Genomic DNA, 21,491 nt, shown 5'->3' with positions numbered 1-21,491 from the left:
ATAAGATCACATTGCTCCGGTCCTGGAAGTTCTCTCCTCCCCGTCTTTGTCCCATATCGTCCTCAGCATGGCTGAAGGACATGATGCCGTTCTTGCAATTAGAAAAAATTAAGTTTAGACTCAGAGGACTCAGTGATCCAGAGACACGGTGACCCTTTGTTTTTTTCTTCACTAGTTTAAAGGTTCTTCCTCCTGATTGACTCTTTTTGCTTCTGCTCAAAAAAGAGGCGTTATCATAATGACTGATTCCACGTCCACACGAGCCAAAACAATTTTTCTTTCTCCTCGGCTTATCAAAAAATTATTCCGTCCGCATGTCACCATGAACACAATTCACCATGATGCCTACGGGCATGTAGTACATATGCCAAGCCTTTAGGGGCGCTGTGACTCACCAAATACACCAAAAATGCAGAAGAAGACACGGAAAACATAGAAATTTAGAAGTAGAATCCGGCTCATAGACTTGTATGTAACTCTGACTTACATAATTCTATCAGTATCAGTAGCTTATGCGGCGCCACCTTGAGCATGTAGTCCGCCATTGTTATGGCTATTAGGTGACATTGTGTATTGTAGTGGGGGTGGGGTGGGGGACAATGTGATGTTAGATTGTGGGAGGGCAGGTTGGGTGGTGATAGGTTATGAAAAGTAAAATGGATCGCTTGTAATGCAAATGATCATTCTATATGCATATGCTCCCATTAATAAAATGGTTGGAAACAAAATAATGCTACTTTTAAGTGAAGTGAAATGCGTCATTTACACATTGTTTATATATACCAGGAGTGTCAAACATAGAGTCAGTGGGCCAAAACCAGACTGAATAAAAAGTAAAAAAAAACCATAGGATTTTCAAGATTACAGGAGACAAAAAAATAAGAGATGCTCGAGAACTCCCAACACAGAAACATAGAAGAACCTTAAACCAGAACTCACAGAAGACGGCCAGCACGAACCAAAGCCACTAGGTGAAGAAAATCAAAAACACCCAGGTGAAACATATCAGGGCAACAAGCAGCAATCAGACACGAGGAGGAGAGTCAAGGAGCCTGAGGGCCCGTTTAACGATTTCAAGTGAAAATGCAAAACTTTCATTGTACTGTTTGATCTCAGTTTACATGACAACGGTGCTCAAGGTCACTAAAAAGACAACTTTTTTAAATCGGCTCCCAAAGTGGGACTTTTCAAAGCAACTCGTTTTCAACAGGCATCATTTCCAGAATGTTGCCATGGAAACGTGATTCTTTTTGTGGAACAAAAACACAAAAACAATGCGTTTAAACTTGAAACATTGTGTGAACGGGCCCTGAAACAAGACAGAGTTAGAATCTCCAATATAACACAAGAACAAAATATGTATCGTGACATACAGAGGAGTTATTATCAATTTTTTAAAAATACTTTTAACCTTAATCAATCACGGTGAGAAAGGTCAAAGAAATCTCTCAGAATTTTAGGGTACAGAGAGATTTCATGTAGTTATATAATTAAAATTTCTATTCATACTTAAGAGACAGAGAACAGAAGAGGTAATTTTGAGTAAACTTTGAACATCATTAAAGTATCTCGAGGCAAAGCTTGCTCTTTTCTTGGACGTGAAAATATGGTCACCCTGCTGAAACTAATCAGATGATTAGGGAAAGTATTTGTCACATTTCTACAGTGAATGATAATAAATGGGTGATTAACAGGAAATAAGACTGAAACAAAAAACAGTAATATGGACAGAAAAAGATGGTTGTAACCATAAAAAGCGTTCCTAGCAAACTAAAATAATTCACAATATCCAAACTGATCAAAACACCACTAATGATCAAAAAAGGTGAGACATAATTCAGTGAGAAGATTACCTAAACATTTTTTAGGACGTCATAATGATCATTACTGATACCACTTTTTTTTTTGAAAAAACAAGTACAAGTATGAATCACCTTTAGTTACTTACTACTACTACTGAAACTCTTTAGCATGGGGCATGTAGCATGTAGCATGTAGCATGTAGCATGTAGCATGTAGCATGTAGTACAGAATCCTTTCTTGTGCTCTCAGGATTTCTGCTCCTGACGTTGCTCACGTCATGTAATAGACGTACGTACGTCACGTACTAGAGATCTGTAAGGAGCGGGACTACGAGTACTCTGTGCAGTATCGGATTCAGTGTCAGTATCGGTGCATCCCTAATCGTTACCGTGTCTTTACAACCTCTGAGTGTGACACTGTCATTGTTTAGAAATTGTCTAAGAGGTGCCAGTTTTCGCAAAACCAGCATTTCGTTCATTATTCATCCTCTACCGAATCTCAATAGATGTTATTGCTGCACAGCCTTGTTTAAAAATGAATCTTGTTCAGCATTGGTCATGGCCTTCTTACCATCATTCAAAGCTGAACAAGATTTTGGTAAAGAGTCATTGCCTTTATAGCTGGCGTATAAAGGTCTGGGGCATTTCGCTCACTGAAACATCGTCAGCATGGGATTAGGACAGAAAAAAAAAAAGAAAAAAAAATCCCATTAGCGGTGCCTCATTTGTTTTCTTGGCTTCAGAGTCAAATGTGTTGCGATATCCGTTGTCCGTATGAGCTTTCTCATGGAAAAGGTCTCTGTATGTAAACAAACCCGGCTCCACTGCCAAGCGTTGACTAAAATTTGTGGGCAGGTGTGTTATGTGATGTCTGACAGGTGTTAGCATGTGTGTGCAGCGTGTTCAGCAGCTTGTCACAGCGGTGGGCAGGCAGATAGCGGCATAACAGAGCAGAGGAGACTCCCAGTTGTTTACTCCAGAAGAAAAATGGGGATTTCAGAAGTGGTGAGGGCGGATAAGCAGCCGTCTTCTTAATTCCTCGCTGAGAAGGAGCGTCTGCCTCTGCGAAACTTCTCGTCAAAAGCCCCTCTTACCCTGCTGTCTGGCCAGCTCTGACTTTGTAACGTCAGGAGACGGGAGGAAACAGATTACCGGCGAAAAAATGGGCGTTGAAAGGAAGGAGCGGGACAAAAAGATAGGAAAAGGAGACAAAGACGTGGAGAAGGACACAAAAGGCGAGGTGTGGCTGTATCACTTCTATATGTTCATACAGGCATTTAGAGTGAGAAGGGGGATTAGAGAAGACAGGAAAGTAGGTTGGAGGATGAGGACCGAATTAGAACAGGACCCCTGAGAAGGAGGAGAGAGAAGGGAGAGACTGTGGGGGAGAGAAGGATGGGATGGAGGAGAAAAGGGGAGACGTGGCGGAGGACAGAAATAGAAGACAGGGAAAAGACACCGCTCAGCCTGGCGGAAGAGGAAGGACAGAAATAGAGGGAGGAGGGAACAGATGGATGGATGAAGGGAGGGTGGAGTGGAGGAAGCAGACAAAAATAAGTATTATTATATCCTGTAGTATTAACATTATGCGGACAAAGATCTGTGAATCATTAAACTTCGTTGCGGTTTCAACTTAAATAAAGGAAGCACCAGTTACTTTTTGAAGACTTCCTGCGATGGACAAAGCTTCAAGTCCCTCGGATCATCTGACCTCAGTGAGGTTTTATGCACATTTCATACAGGATCTATGGACAGCTTACTTATTACAGCTTATTCTGGCCACACTGTATTGGATATGGCATATTTCAGGGGTATATTGCTTTGTGTATTGCTCATTTCAGTTTTTTAAATTCTATTTTAAGTGTGCATTTTCTGTTGCCTGCGTTCTCAGACGTGTTTGTTTTCTTTCCATTTTTGGCGATATGATTTGTCTGTATTCCCTGATGTTTTATTTTGTGTGACGTGTGTCTACATCAGAAGAGGGAAAAGCAGAAGTTTTGATTTCACTGTGTGTCAGAAATGTCAATGACGCTCACATTGACTTTGACTTTGTATTTCAGACAAGAATAAATAGATTTGTCTCAAATTCCTTGCAGTTAACATGCATGCAACACTGAACTAAGTATTGTGTAGCAGAAACATATCAAGTGAAGATTCACTTGGGTACAGCAAAAATAATAAATTCTGAGTTCTTAGCACTCCCACCTGAATACCAGAAGACCAAGTCGGGCTTGGAAGCCTTTCTGTGTTGAGTTTGCATATTCTACCTGTGTGACTTTTTTCCACCTCCTCCTCTACATCCCCACAGTCCAGAAACATGCATTTGACCAACTGGAGGCTATAGAATTACCTATAGTCGCAAGTGTGTGTATTTGGATACATACTTGGTAAAGAAGATGAATGAATGACTATTCATTTAATTCATGCTCAGTGCAAAGCAAGCAGTTATAGCGTCTGTCCCTTTAAGTCCCTCTCCCTCATTCTATGTTATGAATTTCAGCTATTGTGGAAGTAGGCGCTCAGCACAATCGTCCATTTTCACACCCACAGCCAGCCACAATAAATAGATCTGCTGGAATGAAGTGCAGTTTAACCTTTACAAGTGATAATGGCTCTTTAAATGCTGGTAGCTCTAATTTATCACATATATTTCATCACATACATTACAGTGATGCTATCTCAGTCATTATTAACCTCTTGCTGCAGCACCTTCGGGTAAAGCGACTGTAGTGTCAATGAAAAATACCCTTAGCTAAACCTTAGGTTTACACAAAAAGCTTCAAAATACAAATTGCGATCCTGGATGAGTGCAACGTGGCCTGATGAGGTCATTTATTCATAAAGTCAGGTGAGGGAGCACCTGCAGCTGCAACACTTCACTGCACTCATCTCCTCAACCATGCCAGCTACCAGTAGTGGTCAACCCGGCGAGTACTGAGCAAATTGACCATCCTGCCAAATTGATTTTACAGCTGTCCCAAACTGCCGGGTCCACGGGTCAGCCTGTACTCATGCCGACAACCCTCCGGGTCGTCACGTTTTTACAATTCCTTTGGATTTAGTGAGGAAAAGACAAATGTGTTAAATCTTTTGCTTCCTTTGCATTTGAGTTCCTGAAACACATTTAGGGCCGTTTACACCAGAATACCAATCAGAAAAGGATTTATTGCCAAGCATAGTTTTCACAATATGAGGAATTTATTCTGGTGGGTTGGTGCCAAACAGTAAAACAGTAAATTAGTGCAAACAAGAAAAAAAACTGCAAAACATTAGTAAAAGAAATAATATATAATGACAACGTTCAAGTGGAAACGTATTGTTTGAGTTTTTCCTTCAGAAAAACTTTGCATTTACACAGCAATGTTTTGAAAATGATGTCTGTTTACACAGAAAGTGCAGAAACACTGAAAATTAGGTAGTTTTCCTGTTGGGCCACTAGTGGGTGCTGGTGTTTGTTTTTGGAAGCCGCCATTGTTGTTATTGTCCATCTACTCACGCATGTGTAGAACTATTTGCTACGGCCGTGGTGCAGATGCGTATTGCAGCGTTTTCAGACTGTTTTCAGAAAGTTGCGTTTTTGCCCGTCTACGCCGAGACGGTGCTGGAGCGTCTTCAAACATTTTCTACCTGGGGAGCAGAGTACCGTTGTTGTGTAAACAAACACCGAAAACACTGTGAAAGTTTTGTGTTTTCACTTGAAAACCTCAATAAGACCAATGAGAACAACTTGTGGGGTTGAATTGCAGAATGTCGCCTGGGATATCAAACATCCCCAAACTCTACGCCACACCGATGAACTGCGTCGTTATAGGAAACCCAACTCTGAACGCTGTTCTCCCACAACTAGCCGTCTTTCCTGGTGGTGCTGTCACAATGGGTTTGAAGTGCGGGACATGAGGGTATTAACCAGTAGGGAAGATTGACTGTCAGATAGTTGCTTTGTAGGATGAGCGTAGAGTCCACTTCTCAAACTTCTCTGTGAAATCACAGTCAGAATACCTTTTCCTCTGCCGCTTTGATTCTGTCCATTTTTTTAATTTCTTTTTTACCACTGTGACTCTGCCAGCTTTATGGAGGTGAAATTCAAAAACCACTTTAATGTTATGGTCTGAGGCAATTCTCCCAAGTAGCCTACGGCCTCCTCCCCGTCAATGCCAATACATGGGAGGGTTGGACTTAAAAAGTCATCACGTCAACATGTTGAAGAATGTAGAGGCTGGAAATGAGGTTAATACAGATGATTGTCAGTCTCACTTTATTCATATTGTTGTTCTTTGCTCATTTCAGTTAAACTGCCTCAAGGAATTCTTCCTGTTCGCCTCAACTACTCAGATGTTTTCATGAGCCACACTCAAACAGCTCTTTTTTTTCTTCTGTTGCTGTCAGTTTTCATTTCAGTATCAGGCTGATGCAACAGACCTTCACTCCATATTCCACAAGTTTCATCAGAACGAGCTGACCATTGGGTCATCAGAAAGGCTTTTCTGCAGTCTTTGACCAGTACGAGTGTCTCTTACTCAGTCCTGTGTGGGCTACTGTGTGACCATCAATCCACTCTATCAAATATGGACCAATATATAGCCAGAAAAACCCAACAATACATGCATACACCAAGTTTTTTTTTTTTTTTTTGTTTCTTTTTATCAAGAAACAGCCAAACTGTCATGTCTCAGTATTTCCAACAGTTCATTTGTGATTTTTGAATTAAAGACATTAGCAATAATAAATCTCATCCTTCAATAGTAGATGTTTCAATTCTTTTTTGATTGAGCAATATAATTCAAATGCAATTAAACAGGACAATATATTGTCTAAGCTACGTCTTCTGAAATGTAAAAGAAAACCCCACCTGCATTGGGCTATGGCTTAAGCTTGGTATTGGATTCATTTTCTGGTGATTTACAGTCGAGAAATTATTGTTTAGAGATTTCTACCACCCGTTTTTCACCACAATTTAAAAAAAATTAGAAATGATTTATTCCCCGCGTTTTACAGGGGACACATTACTGTGCATGATGGGCTGTTTAAAAGTCATGTGATTACCAATAAAACCTTCCTGCGTGGAAACCATTAAACGTTTCAAGTGAGAATTTACAGTATTCATGTTGGGCCACTAGTTGGTGCTGTTTGTTTTTGTTAATAAGACCAAAAACACATGCACACAGAGAACAATATCTCTGATAATATCTGAATTTCATAACAGGAGAGCGTTTGCTGTGACGTGTAGCGGCGACATTTTAATAAACCGAGTAAAAAAACCAACCAGTGTGCACAAAGATGCTAGTGTGAACGATTACCGGAGGGTTTACGGCAGATAAGATATTTGAATATTGCGAGCCAAAACTTTTATTGAAAAGATTGAACTGAGTCATGCGGTGATAAAATATTTGTAGGAAGCTGCTTCACCTGTGTAGTCCAGTGGTTGTGATTCTGATGTGTGGGGAGAGTTTCAGTCCTCATTGGTGCATTCATTTATTTAGATATGTTCAGTTAATTTTAAAGGGGCTGTTTTGTTTATTCTTTTTATTTTCCATCCGTCAGTCCTCATCATTTTTGGCGTAGCGTCCAAGTTAAAATAGATATATGCAGTATCGTCTTCATTTTGACGTCAAGAGGGTTTTGCGGCCTCCGGTGTTTCTGTTCGGCGGCAAACGGGTCCAAATGGCTCTTTGGGTGTTGAAGGTTGCAGACCCTTGCTTTAGCTCAGGGGTTGCCTTACCATTGCCTTACCGTCCCGTCCCGCTCAGAGACGTACTGCAGTGGGACCGAGGCTCAAGGAGCCGCAGCAGAGGGACCAAAGAGCCGTGGGTTGCCGACCCCTGCTCTAGCTGCTGCTCCACTCGTGGCTGACTGCAAACAGGCCACAGGTGGGACACCATCCTGTCTCCGACTTCCCACAGTCACACAGTACTACATTTATATTCCAACATGACTTTTCAGTCCCCTTCGTCTTTTGAAAACAAGTGAGAAAATAAATCCTTTGCAGTTAAGACAGTCTGTACTTCCTCTGTCGGTTGTGTAATAATAGTCACCTACCCCCCCCCCCCCCCCCCCCCCCCCCCCCGCAATGACTTTGCTTATAGATGTTCTTACATGTTTTTGCACGGTTATTGTATGAAACCTTGGATTTACAATCGGTTTCTGGCTCAGGTTTGTGGGTTAGGCCTCTGTGTGTTGACGGCCGGAGTACAGAGCTTCTCCTGGGAATCAATGTAGTGCTTGTAAAAGTGACAGAAAGTTGGTGTGTGACAGAGGGAGGGGAGCAAATAAAGCGAGGGTATATAAAAGTAGTCAAGTTGAAGGATATTACTGAAACTGCTGGTGTGTGTGTGTGTGTGTGTGTGTGTGTGTGTGTGTGTGTGTGTGTGTGTGTGTGTGTGTGTGTGTGTGTGTGTGTGTGTGTGTGTGTGTGTGCACGCGTGTGTGTGTGCGTTCATGCATGCGTGCGTGCCCACAGAAATACTTTTTGTGAGTGCTGACAGTGAATGGCCTTTTCCCGTAGAAAGCACAGCTCTCTCTGCTTTAAAAGCCATTAACTGTTGGGGGAAGACAAGGTCAAACTGGGGTTGTTTGTTGCCGAGCGCGCCGCAGCACGAACACCTGGCGTGAGTTTAATAGCAGGTGATGGAATCCAGTTTGAAAGTTCTGATTGAGAAAGTAAATTTTCGCCTGGTTTCTCGTCATCGTTTTAACTCGGGAGGTTAATGTGCTCTCGCACAGCCTCACACCATCCAAAATAAAACTGGCGGTTGCCAAAATGTTGATCATGGATCAGTAGGGGGTCGCCCACAAATTACAAAACAGACATTTGCAGCTTCAGAGTTCAAATCAACTGTAGGAGAGTGACTAAAACAGAAACACTAAACAGGACTAACACTTCCAACACTTTAATTTGTGCACAGACATTTACGATATGGATTGATTGAGTGAATATGAAGTCTTATTGTGGCCTTCTTGGCAGGATGATGTACGTATGACATGCCCCACTGACCATCCTCCAGAGAATAAGGAGATGGGAGATGAGACAGCTTGTTTAAAGCAGCTCAATTAGCGTCCTGGTGGCAGGTTGTAGTAAGAGACACGAATCCTGCTCCGTCTGTTTGCAAACATGACAGGAAAACTCATGAGTCAAAGTCCAAGTCACATACAACTTCCCAAAGGTAGTACAAATGTGGGTTTGGAATTATTTGACCATAACGAAGGAAATGAAAGAGTAAACTTTAAACCCATGTTAACTATGACACTGTACATGTCAATACGTATGTAGTTACCATGCCAGGTCACGAGTTGGCGCTGTTGGTTGTTTTTGTAAAAATCAACTACACACATGTTCAGAGAACAATATCCTATAAACATTAGCAATGGTGAGTACATGGACATTCGTATAGACAGATGAGTCAGATTGTTTTTATGGCGACTGTCAAAATAAAACGACCAAGTCGCAGGAGAATCTGGACTGGGAGTCACGACACTCTGGAGGAAACGTTGTTCTGATTGTCCATCTACTGAGCGTGTGCAGAACAACTAGTTACTCCGGCATTTCAGAAAAGTTGTAATTTCTCCATCGACACGGAGAGTTTTCAAAAACTTTCACCTTGGGAGAAGTTTTTCAAAAAGTTGTGTTTTCAGTGGCTCCGAGCACCGTTGTCGTGTAAACTGACCTACAAAACGCACGAAATTTTTTTTAAAAAACCTTTGGAATATACTTCCCATAAAAAGTTTTACTTCTGCACAGAGAATAAACCAACGGAATCGATCTCACCAAAGGTGATTTGTTTGCAAACAAACCAGAATTTGTGGCCATCAAACTGTGTTTATGTTTTGCTTACCGACGTCATCTTCGAAAACCTGCCGCAAGGGTTTCTGGGATATCAAAGATGGCGTTGTGGCAGTTTAAGTGAAAATATCAACATCTGACTGATTCAGCACGAACCAAGAAATCCAGACTTTCTCAGAAGAAGAGTCTTCGAGTCACGAGAATAATCTGAAATGTTGTGAAAGTGATCATTGATGGGTTTTCCAGCACCAATGATCCAGATCTTGCGATGTCAGGTCTACAAACGGGATCTTATAAACAAAGTCGTGGGAATTTTCGGGAGTTTATGTGCCGGCAAGACGTCAACCAACCTTCTTGATGTATGTTCCATGAAATGCATAGGCAGGAAATATGTTTATATGTGAGTGGAATGAGGAATCTTCTTCAGAGAGGTGTTGACAATGTATTAGAGATGTGAGTTAACAACTAAACCTGGGTCCTAAAGAATTTCATTTGTCCTGTGTGGATTCTGGTGGAGTAAGTTTAAGTTTTCCAGATCATTAAAGAAAACTTAATCCCCCCCCCCCCCCCAAAAAAAAAAGGCTAAGGAATGTTGACAACGCCATACTAGCACCATATAAAGTCAAATAAATTCAAAACGAAGGCTGGATTTTCATCAACTTTCCATGGTTTGATGGTTTATAAACATAAAAAACAGACCAAAAAAGACCAAATTTACATCTTCAACTCAAGCAATTGATTGAATCGCTTTGACATGTTTCCTCCACTGCAAGGAGACAAATCTGTAATCGCTGACTCAGACTGAAGCTGATTTGTACACGAGGTTACACTTACTAAAACTGCATTTTTCCTTGGAGGTTCCTGCTCAGACGACACGCAGGTGGATTTGGTCGTTTCAGGAGCTTTTTCAAAGCACGTCAGCTCACAGTCGTATTACACCTCTTAATATAGATCCACCCTGAGTATTCAGCACGAAAACGCTGACTAAGCAGTATTGTATTTGTGGATAACATGGCATAAGCAATACTTTCAGGAGTCACACTGCTAATCTGAGCATTGAGAGACCGTCTCTGGGTTCAACATGATGCTGCATTTCACTCAGACATTCACGGAGTTTGGATTTCACCCAGAGCATGAACAGAACTATCAAACACTGTGTTTTTTGGAGGGATTTATACCGTCAACAGTGTGATGGATGTTAGTAAAGCAAACTAGAGATCTCAGACCTTTTGAGCCTACTCCAAAATGTTCTAGAAACTCGACATACATTTTCACAAAACAAGAATCTGTTTAACAGAAACTTTTGATGAGGAATTTTCCCTCAACTGGTGAATGGAAGTGTACAAAGCAACCTCTTTCCCCTTCGCTAGTGGAGATGCAGGCTCTAAATTGCCTCTTTGTGCCGTGACTCAGAGACTCCAGGGTTTTAAGATTTACAGTTCAATGGGCAGCTGTGTGGAGCAGAGGGCTGGGTGGGAGTGCAGGCTCCAGTCAACAACAGGTGAATTCAGGAAACAGGCAAATGGGTTCAAAGAGCAAATCCCCAAAGTAAAAAGAAAATAAACTGGAAACTTTGGCGCATGGCACTGGTGTAAATGAGGGAAAATGGTTTGTAGAGGTTCAATGCTGTAATCGGAGAATGTGAGCAGCTGTGTAAGACTGGGTTCTGTATTGACACGAGAGTAAAGTAAGTTCTGGGCCCGTTCTTGACCCAAATTCAAAGAGGATGAAGCCAGCAGAGGACGGCCAGCGGGAGCTTTATGACAGGCAATTAAGAATTTGGAGATGTTGGACAAAGCAGAGGCAATACCTCCAATACAATGTCATTCTGCTTTATGTGTCAGTATGTAAACTCTAACCCTAACCGAGTGCCATCGCTCTGCCATCAGCACATAAACCGAGCTATGTGAGACCAATCCACCAATCTGCACAGCTTCTCCGCCTCAAACCTTCATTTCATTGCACAGAACTGGAGAGCGCATGTACTCCTGCCTTGTTAGCATATGATCCCTCCACATGGAAGGCGTTTGATGCTTCTACCGGTGCTTTCAAGTGCACTACAGCCACCCACTTACTCACCTGGCAATAATGAACAAGAAACTGCCTGCCTTGAGGAAGTCTACAATTTACTGGCACAGGAGGGCAGGGCAACTTTGATAAAGGTGAAAACCACAAAAAAAAAAAAAAAAAAAAGTAATCCCTTTACCTGAGGGCCAAATTGCACTAGATTGTTGACAAACGGAGCTATATTAAGCTTGCTCACTCAAAATGCTGATAACGTCCACCTTGAAATGTAGAAAGTTTTACAACTTTCAATGAATAATTGTGATTTATATCAGGTTCAAATGTGGTAACCGTAATTTCCGGATGATCAGCTGCTACTTTTTTTCCCACTCTTTGAACCCTGCGGCTTAAACAATGACGCTGCTCAGGATTTTTACGGGTTAACGAGCTTCATGCAGCCAAATCCTGGGTGATGCGTTCAGGTGCATCACGTAACTCAGAACCTTCATATTTTTCTTTTTAAATTTGGTGGGTGCAGCTTCTATTCAGGTCTGCTCACTTGTCTGCAAATGATGGCAATCAACATACTTACACCTCGGAAGACAAACAGGTGGTGCCAGTCGGGCCTGGAAAACAGCGGATCACAAACACATGTACAGCCCATGCAGGGCCACCAACCCAGAGACCCCCTGTCCTGCAGACGTCAGCTGTGGTCCTATTTTAACACATGAGTTCATCGTCATCGTCAAGCTGCTAAGAAAGCCTGAGGTCCTGTTTACATCAACAACGTTTCACATCGTTCATCCATTTTATTTCAGAAAAATCTCACCTGAAAGGCACGAAAAACGTCCTTGAAAACAAGGAGTTGGCACTGATGGTCGTTGTTGTGACGAAACCACACACATGCGATAAAAAGGGAAAAGAACAACAATATATGTAGGATTGAGTTTGTTTACCACAAGTCCTCAGTGATCGGACACATTTTTGGTTTGACATCCGAATCGACCGATGCCACGAAGACGAGAGTGACGCAACGCCACTTCTCTGTCGCTGAAGCGTGCTAAACAATAAATCAGATCACGCTGGAGGTGGTGTATTCTCACAGCATCCGTGCACCACTTCATCCAACTATTTTATCAACACCTTCCCAGCAAATCAATATGTTTGCAGAGTAGCTGCTTGCAGAAATCTTTTATAGCGCTGGAAATTACATCTCTTTCTTATCGACCTCGGCCATGTAGACGCTTTGGCGCATGATTACGCTCTCAACATAAATCGCCGTGGACAAAGTTATCAAATTAAAGTGTGTCGTCTAATGTGGTGAAAGTCTTGGGGTGGCAGGAGAAACAGCCTGAGATGGTTTTTTTGTTTGTCTTTTCAGAGTATGGCTGGATTTATAACACTCGCCTTTCCGTCTGCTATTGGTATGTAGATAGAAACCTCAGGCACTTCTTTTTTTTTCTGTGTTGTAGCAGTGAGATAAAAACATATCTTGATGAAAAATCAATGAAAGATTCACGCTCAGCCTTGAATCTCTAATATGTCTGCGCTTTATAATAACTATGTCCTGGTGTACTATATTTTCGAAAACACCACACAGGATTTTGTTTTAAATGTGATTATTTGCTTGTACCTTTCTGAGGAAATTGGAGCTCAAAAGTTTCCAAGGTAATGATAGGAAGGAAGCAGAACAAACTCCGCTGGATAATACTGCAGGCTGAGAACTCAAAGAAACCACAGAAAGACAAAGAAACACAAAGAAATCACAAGCTTTTCCTCGTTCCAAAACAAAATGGCAACATGGCAACAAAAAAGGCTAAAGGAGGAACTACACAGGATTTATTTCCTGCAATGTCAAAACATACAATCCACGCAACACAATTTCTCCCAGTCGTCCTCCGACAACGAGAAACAAACACATCGTGCTGCAGTTTATTTAGATTTAATTTTCCATATTTTATTTAGGGACTCCAGATACAGTTTTCAGTGCTCCGTGTACTTTCAGCTGTAGTTATTGTCTGTTTCCTCTTCCTTGTCTTCTTTTGTGATTCTCAACTTTTATGTGGAGCCCGAATCACCAAAGTGATTCCCTTAAGTGTCTCCAATTAAAACGATTATGCAAGTCAAGTGAACGAGATTCCATTCAATGAAGAAGCAGACGATGAGAGAGAAAGTCTTAGAAAACTGTGAAACGTGGAAGCAACAAAAATAGAAACACTGAGAACAAAATGCTTGATAATGACTTCATAGTTTGGGGTGAACGCGCTGTACTTTTGAGCCGAGTCACAAAGTCAAGTCCCAACAGACAAATGAGTGTGTGAAGTTAACCCTGGCTTGCCTTCAGCGCATCAAGACAGAACCACTTCTAAGGTTTTACCATTCATCACAAGGAAACGGTCATAATCATGATTGACGGTTACACTCAAGGGATTTTCCCCAAATTGAATGGGTGCGTGTGTGTGTGAAGCGATTTCTCACATTGTTGAGCATATCTTAGTCAGTATTTTCCAGATGATCTTATTCAAAGTACAGTGCTGTGAGAAAGAAACAGACCCCCGCCGATTTCTCCTATTTTTGAGAGTATCTCATGCAAAACTGTGTCAGATCTCCAAACAAATGTAACATGAAACAACCTGAGTAAACACAATACACAAGTTGAATTAGAGATGTATGAATTGGATGAAAGGTATTTGATACCCAGTGGTCCTTTATAGAGACATTTTTGGCCTCGTCGTCAATAAAAGTAACAAAAATAAATAAATCTAGATTAAATCCATTGATAACCATTTGCAGCGAGAACAGACACAGACCCTGTTTCATGAAACGTGAGACCGCATCGTATTGGCCTTTCTGTTTCAGAAAAATGGAATGTTTTCATGGCAACGCTCTAAAAACAATGTCAGTTTACATGAAGATGATGTAGTTAGCATGCCAAGCCACAGGTTAGTGCTGTTGTTTGCTTTTGTAATGAAACCGTTCACACTTGTTTACCAGAATAAAACACTATAAACATTAACGATGGTGAGAACACGGACATTCGTATGGACAGACGACAAAGTTGGATTACGAGTGACATAACTATAAAACCACCAAGTCCCAGGAGAGTATAGACTGAGAGTCATGACTCTCTGGAGGAGACGTTGTTGTTGTGGTCAATCTACTGAGCATGTGCAGAAGAACATAGTAGCAGCGCTTCCGCTGTCTACTTGGACAGAGCCTGAGCATTGTCAGAAAGCATCATTTTTATCAGTCTACATGCCGACGGACAGTATTATGCGTGAACGAGTTCAGTGAACGCTCGTTCATATTTTGGGCGACCGTTAACTGAATGTACTGTATTTTTGCCTGATGATCGTCACTGTGAGCGGCGCTCATTCTGGCGTTTGTGAACGGCGCTCTCACAGTTCAACGCTGTTTCAGAGGGTACCAGATTTCCATAGAGCCTTCTAGTGGAAAACCCAACTAAAGCTCATTGTAAACGGGGCTTATCATGTAGATGGAAAACAGCCAATCTGGCAACAACGACCACCAGAGAGTCGCAGCGCTGCATACGTCATCAAAATGCGAAGCGTCGCGGCAAAAACAAATGGAAGACAGCAGCACTACCTCAGATTCATCTTCGTATGGTTACCGTACTTTCCGGACAAGCCGCTACTTCTTTTTTTTTTTTTTAACATGCTTTGAACCCTGCAGCGGACGACTCGGCTTTTTAAGGGTTAACGAGCTTCATGCCGCTCAAATGTCGGTGATGCGTTCAGGTGCATCACGCAACTCCGAAATTTCTTTTTCTTTTTTTCCTTTTGAAATTTAGTGGGTGCAGCTTATAGTCAATAGTCCGGAAATCATGGTACTTAAAGTGTAGGGGTGGGAAGCTGCAGCTGGGTACTAGTGTGGACTGAATGGGTGGCAACAATGGGGAAAGGCCAGTATTCTGAGAGTAACAGCTCGCAGCAACATACTGGAAAAAACAAAGGAACTATGAACTAGTTCATTTTTAGAACTGTGAATTTAGTTCCAAATTTTGAATTCTGAACTATGAACTGAACTAGTTCATTTTATAATCTGTGAACTGAACTTTGAACTAGTTCATGTAGAAACTGAACGTTCCCAACACTGCAGACGGAGTCAAAGTACGGAGGTATTATTGGTGAAAAAGTTTTGAGCACTTGCAAAAGTGGAATTTGTAGTTGTGTACCATGAGTTGTGTATTAGTAGATTTACATTTCTCTCCATAAACACAACACAGCACATTGACTCATGGTGAAGAACCTCACATTGATTCAGGTGCACAAATATGTGTTTCACCAAATTTCAGCCATGTTTCTTCTTTACTTCCTCTCTGGTCAGTGTTTGTGTCAGGTGACAGCGCCCCCAAACTAGCAGCTGTTGTAATTGCGTGACATTTTACAGATGGTTTGGTCACAAAACTGAATGTGAACCACCAAACCAAATGAAGGTGCGAAGATTCTTGGCTCACCCCTCCCAATTGAACCGAGTCCCGAACTATCCAATGTGAAAGGCCCCTTAATTTCTTTTCAGGGTTGAAGGGGTGTATGTATGTATGTATGTATGTATGTCTGTCTGTCTGTCTGTCTGTCTGTCTGTCTGTCTGTCTGTCTGTATGTATGTATGTTGGGAATTGGTGGGTCTAGATTTCCGGTATGCATAAAAAACAGTACGTGTGGTCGTCTATCACTTTGTGTCATCTGATCTACCGAGGACCTACTACTTAGACACATGTCATGTAGGACATCTTGTTTAAGGTGAGTTGAAAACATGGTGGGATGGATGGAAGGATAGACACAGATATTCTTTCAATTGACCCAAGTGTTGCCTATGACGAACTCTGTTTAAAACTAACAGAAACCCACCAGACTGGAAAGAGTACCTGGTATCGTGAGGTCTAAACTAAACACAGGACTCAACAAGAAGCGCATTGTACCTACGGCCAACCATCAGGGAGTCAGTTTAATATTGCAGGGATGTTTTGCTCCTTGAGGCCCACTTTCTACAACTGAGGGAAACATAAATTTTCTTCTCTGACAGAAAATCCTGAAGGAGAATGTCAAGTCATCAGTCTGTGAGTTAAGGCTCAACCACAACTGGGTGACGAAGCAAGACAAAGATTTCTGGCCTGTGAGCGTGTCCATTTCCAAATGGTGCAGAAGGAATAACATGGAAGTTCTGGGGTCGAAATAAAGTAAAACCCATTTCAGTTGATTTAATGTGAAAAATCCAAAAGGTGGTAGTTCCTGCTATTGAATCCAACTTGGTAATTACTTTTTCTCAATGGATATCTCAGTATTCAATAACCATTTTGCTTCAAAGAAAGCATTTTAGCCGTTAACGTGCAGATTTGTGAGATTTTTCTTGATTTGTCCCTGGGTGTCATTAAGATTTAGTCTGCCCCAATTCACTATGACACACAAATAGAAGAAATCAAAAGGGCTTGAAGACTTTCCAAGGCCCGGTAACTGTAATTAAGTAAACAAGCAGAGGCTTTAGCATGTTTTCAACACAATGAGAAGCTGTGTGTGTCACTTCAAAGGGTTTTTTCTTCATCATACAGTTGTGGAAGATGGAAAAGAGGCAGGTGGTGAAGCACGACCAAAGTCATGAGTCAGATAAACATAAGTACTACAAACACATAGCCTTTAGTTCACCCTCCAGAGGATCCTCCGCTTTAATGAAGAGGCTGACCGAGTCCAGGCAGCCGTCACAACAGTGCTATTCATCTGCCAATTGGGAGAGCAATCTTTTCAGCTGCCCAATAATTTGAAGTGGATTGTACAATACTATGTTCGAGGTAGGGATAAGATGTTTTAAAAACACCTATCTTTGGCTATTTTCAACATCACATTTATACTGGCATTTCTCAAAAATAAGCTTACTGTCAGTCATACACTTGGCGAATAGCATCTTATTCTATTATATAGTGAAAAAGCACTTTTTCCAAGAGGTCAAACTATTGATTTACATGTCTGCACAAACTTTACCGTCCAGCCAGGAGGTTTGCTCGGAGCAAGGAAAGATGAAAAAACATACTTTATTGATCCTAAGGGAGAGTTTAATGTCACAGCAGTGCAGTCAACAACCGACCAGGCATTACGTCATCCATCCATCCATCCATCCATCCATCCATCCATCCATCCATCCATCCATCCATCCATCCATCTTAGAGTAAATCTGAAAGGTTTTACACAAACAGGTATACATTCTAAATATATTGTGGGAACCGAAGGATCATAATATTTTGACTAAGCCTACATCACTAACAGATTGAACTCAAGACTCAACTTAAGTAGTTTCTTTGTACTTCCACGCTCTCCTTCCATCCAACCATCTTGTCTATGTTGATATGTGACTGTAAATGGTCAAAATCAGTCTAGATGTTTGATATGTGGATGGATGTGTAGACTACACACTGTGTACACTGAAAAAGACAAGCTGATATACTGAGAGAAAATGGGACATTTCTCCAGATTTGAACTGATTAAAGGCTGAACCTTCGGAATGAGTTCCTTGATCCTACTTGAATCTCTGGCACTGATGCTGCTCCTTTAGAAGTTCAGGATTACATGAGTCAGGACAACAGATTGGTGAAAGATCCTCAACATCTTGTTGCACAAGCTGAAAGATCCCGGCTTCCTCAGACAGAGCCTGCTCACCCTCCTCTCTTACACAACATCGGTCTTGTTTACATGTATTACACCATTATAAACCTGGATTTATTTTTAAATTTTTTTAAATAACTACAGATGTGATACAGACATTTTATACCAAAGTCTATTGCCTCAAAACTATATTAGTCGTCATTAATATTTGATATCCTCTCCTACATCTGAGGCATCAGCATTTCCAAGACCTCCCTTTTCTGTCAGTTGAGATTCTGTTTCTGTTTCATATTTCAAAAACTTGCTGAAACACTTGCAAATGTATGAAATATGTGGTTAGTCATGCATAAAATAGCAAATGATGGCAGAAAAAACATGGAGAGAATGCCATCCTTGGTGTGATCGCACATTTTGAAAAAAAGTATCTTTGATCGCACTACATGTGAAATGTATTATTTTGCATTAATGAAACCATTAATCACAGCCTTCAAGTGAGCGGAGGAGTGGATGGAGAGGTGTGCAGTGATACAGCTGATTCACATTATAGGAGGCAATGGAGCGTCTGCTCAGCCCCCGCACATGCTACCATGGCAGCCGCACGCCGGGAAATGATGGATACACTCAGCCCATGAGGTGTTAATGTGATAAATAACATGAGAAATACACATGTGGAGTACACACATGTGCAAACATGGCTGAGTCTTGAAAGACACGCCGTCTCTCTGAGACTGGCAGACAGCTCTGTTGAATCCCAATCGCCAGCCGTCAGTTTGATAAATAGTGATGAGAGAAGTCGAAAGTGGCGCCGGGAGCCCGACTGTTCACAGAGCAGGAAGGCTTCTTGCTCCCGGTGATGAAGGATCAGATTTTTGGAGGGTTAAACGTTGTGGGACTGGCCTTTCAAGGGGATTCTGACTCACTGCACTGGCTTGCTGCTCACAGCCACGTTCCGACGGTCCCGCATCAAAAACACTGACTGCGCTTGCATACCACAGTTTTAGGCAGCGAGCCGTCCCGCACTCATTTGGACGGTCATTTTTTGAAAAAGACGGCTGAGAAAATAGCGGAGGTGTTGCTCAAAGCCTTTAAAATATGTGTTTATATGTACTTATATGTATTTGTGTTTAAATATAGAAAATGATTGACTTGAGTACACAACTCGCAGCTGACTTCCGGTTAGCATTACACCTAGTAACGAGCAATGTGATCGGTCAATTGATAGTGTTATATTTCTTTTGAAAGGCGGCCTCTGATTGGTTCGTAATTCTCTGACATTCTGATGCGCTCCGGGGCAGACGGGAGGGATTTGGATGAATTTTCTTTTCAAAATGCTGAGGAATTCTATCTGCAGAATCCACACAAGTAGGACTAATTCTATGGACCTATGATCAATATCATTTTTCATTTCCAAAATGTTGACACATGTCTGGATAACTGCACATCATACATGCTTTTAATAGAAAAATAAAATATTCTTTGCTGTGAAAATGCTGATTTTGACACAAGTATTGACAATCATGCTTGTTCCATCAGCAATTTACGTGTGATTGTGACATACTAAAGTCTTGGGACTGAGCTGAGGCCTGCAGATAACAAATAAAAACTAATGAGGATAATAGAAACTATTTCACAGATCATAGTCTACAGGTGCTCAGTTTAGGGGTGCAGGCGGAAGCAATGTGAAACTACCGGGGGCATAAACAAGTACATGTAGTGAAGTTTGGAGTGAGGTGAGTCAGGTACAGGTTCAAGTACAGATACAGGTAAAAGTGAAAACCATCACCAATGAAAAGAAGCTATTACCTTAAAAGAAAAACTTTTTAATAAAGAAAGAAAGTATATTAGATGCATCAGCAAAAATGTCAAGGAGAAAAGGAAATATATTACTGTTAAGATGCAAAATCTACATGTCACAATGTAGTATTAAGTACTACAGAATGCATTAGAATGACACCCCCCCACCCCCCACCCCCACCCCCATCCCTGGTCACTGATCCCCAAAATGTTTGTGATGGACACCCAAAACATTGATTTCTTCATAAAAACATGTTGCGTACAGAGCAATATTACTTGAGATTTATGTTCTTAGCTGCTGGCACATGGACTATTAGAAGAGCTCTTATTTGACTAACTGTGTGGGAAGTGTTTGAGTAAAATAAGGCGAAAATCAATAAGTGAAGTTATGAAGTAAGGAAATTGATTTCCTTTAAAAACTCAGTGAAATTCCCTCACTGATAACTTGTTTGAGCATTTCTTCTACTTCTTCTTCTTTAGGTTTTTTTGCTTTGTAGAAGCTATTTTTAATTTTTTTTGGCAGGACTAGAGTTATGCAACACTTTGCAAATCACACTGACCCGAAGGCAGAAGGTTCGTACGCAACATTATTACTTGATGCTGCCTATAAAACAGCACCAACAAACAAACAAAACAAGTCCACAGAAGATAGAGCTGGCAGCTCAACATAGTCAGGATTTGTCTTTTGAATTACAAATCATTTCCAAATTAAAGGACTAATCCATTAACCTTCCATATTTAATTCCCCCTTGGGTTAGGAATCCATACTTTTACCTTAAGGTGATAAAAGGGAGATGTCGATGAGCTACATTGGGAGAATGATAATGCCCGGTCTTTTAAAACTGCTTTGGCTTCTACTTCTTTTATTACTGTGTCTCTTGACTCAGCTGATTGACAAACAATTCAAGATTTGTTGAGTATAATTGCCTTTTCACAGCCTACATAAGCAATCAGGAAGGTATTGTTTCCAGGTAGGCTGGCAGGTGTGTGCATGTTCTTCTGTTTATCAATAATAATGCAGTCTGCTGAACTCATTTATACATAACATCATGGTTCTTTGTAACAACACAACGGGGCTGGAAGCTTCTGAATTCAGGAGGTGTGTATAATAAACACAGAGCAATACTTTCTTCATCCTTTGCTGATATTCATGAAAAAGACTTTGATACGTTAACATTTGAGGAGAAACAGTGAATTATCCTACTGTGGTCTCGAATTGATAGCAATACTCGAATGTATGGATTTCATATTTTTTTTGTATGCCATTGTGCATCTGTTGTAGATTTGAGCCCTGCTCAAGATGATCAAAATGATTCAACTTAAGTGCAGTGGAACAAGACAGAAGGCAGGATGAAAGTGAAGAATAAACCAGTTTACAAAGAATAGAAGAACAAAGACAGTTCAGCTCTAGTTGGGGAATTGAAGAAAGGACAGTGGTACGATGAGACTTTAATTGATGGCGACAAGTTTACTTATGAAATGTCCTTAAATGCGACAAAA

Source organism: Lipophrys pholis (assembly GCF_963383615.2).
Source record: "Lipophrys pholis genome assembly, chromosome: 7".
In the NCBI taxonomy this organism is placed as follows: domain Eukaryota; kingdom Metazoa; phylum Chordata; class Actinopteri; order Blenniiformes; family Blenniidae; genus Lipophrys; species Lipophrys pholis.
Note: the sequence above shows the minus strand (reverse complement) of the source record.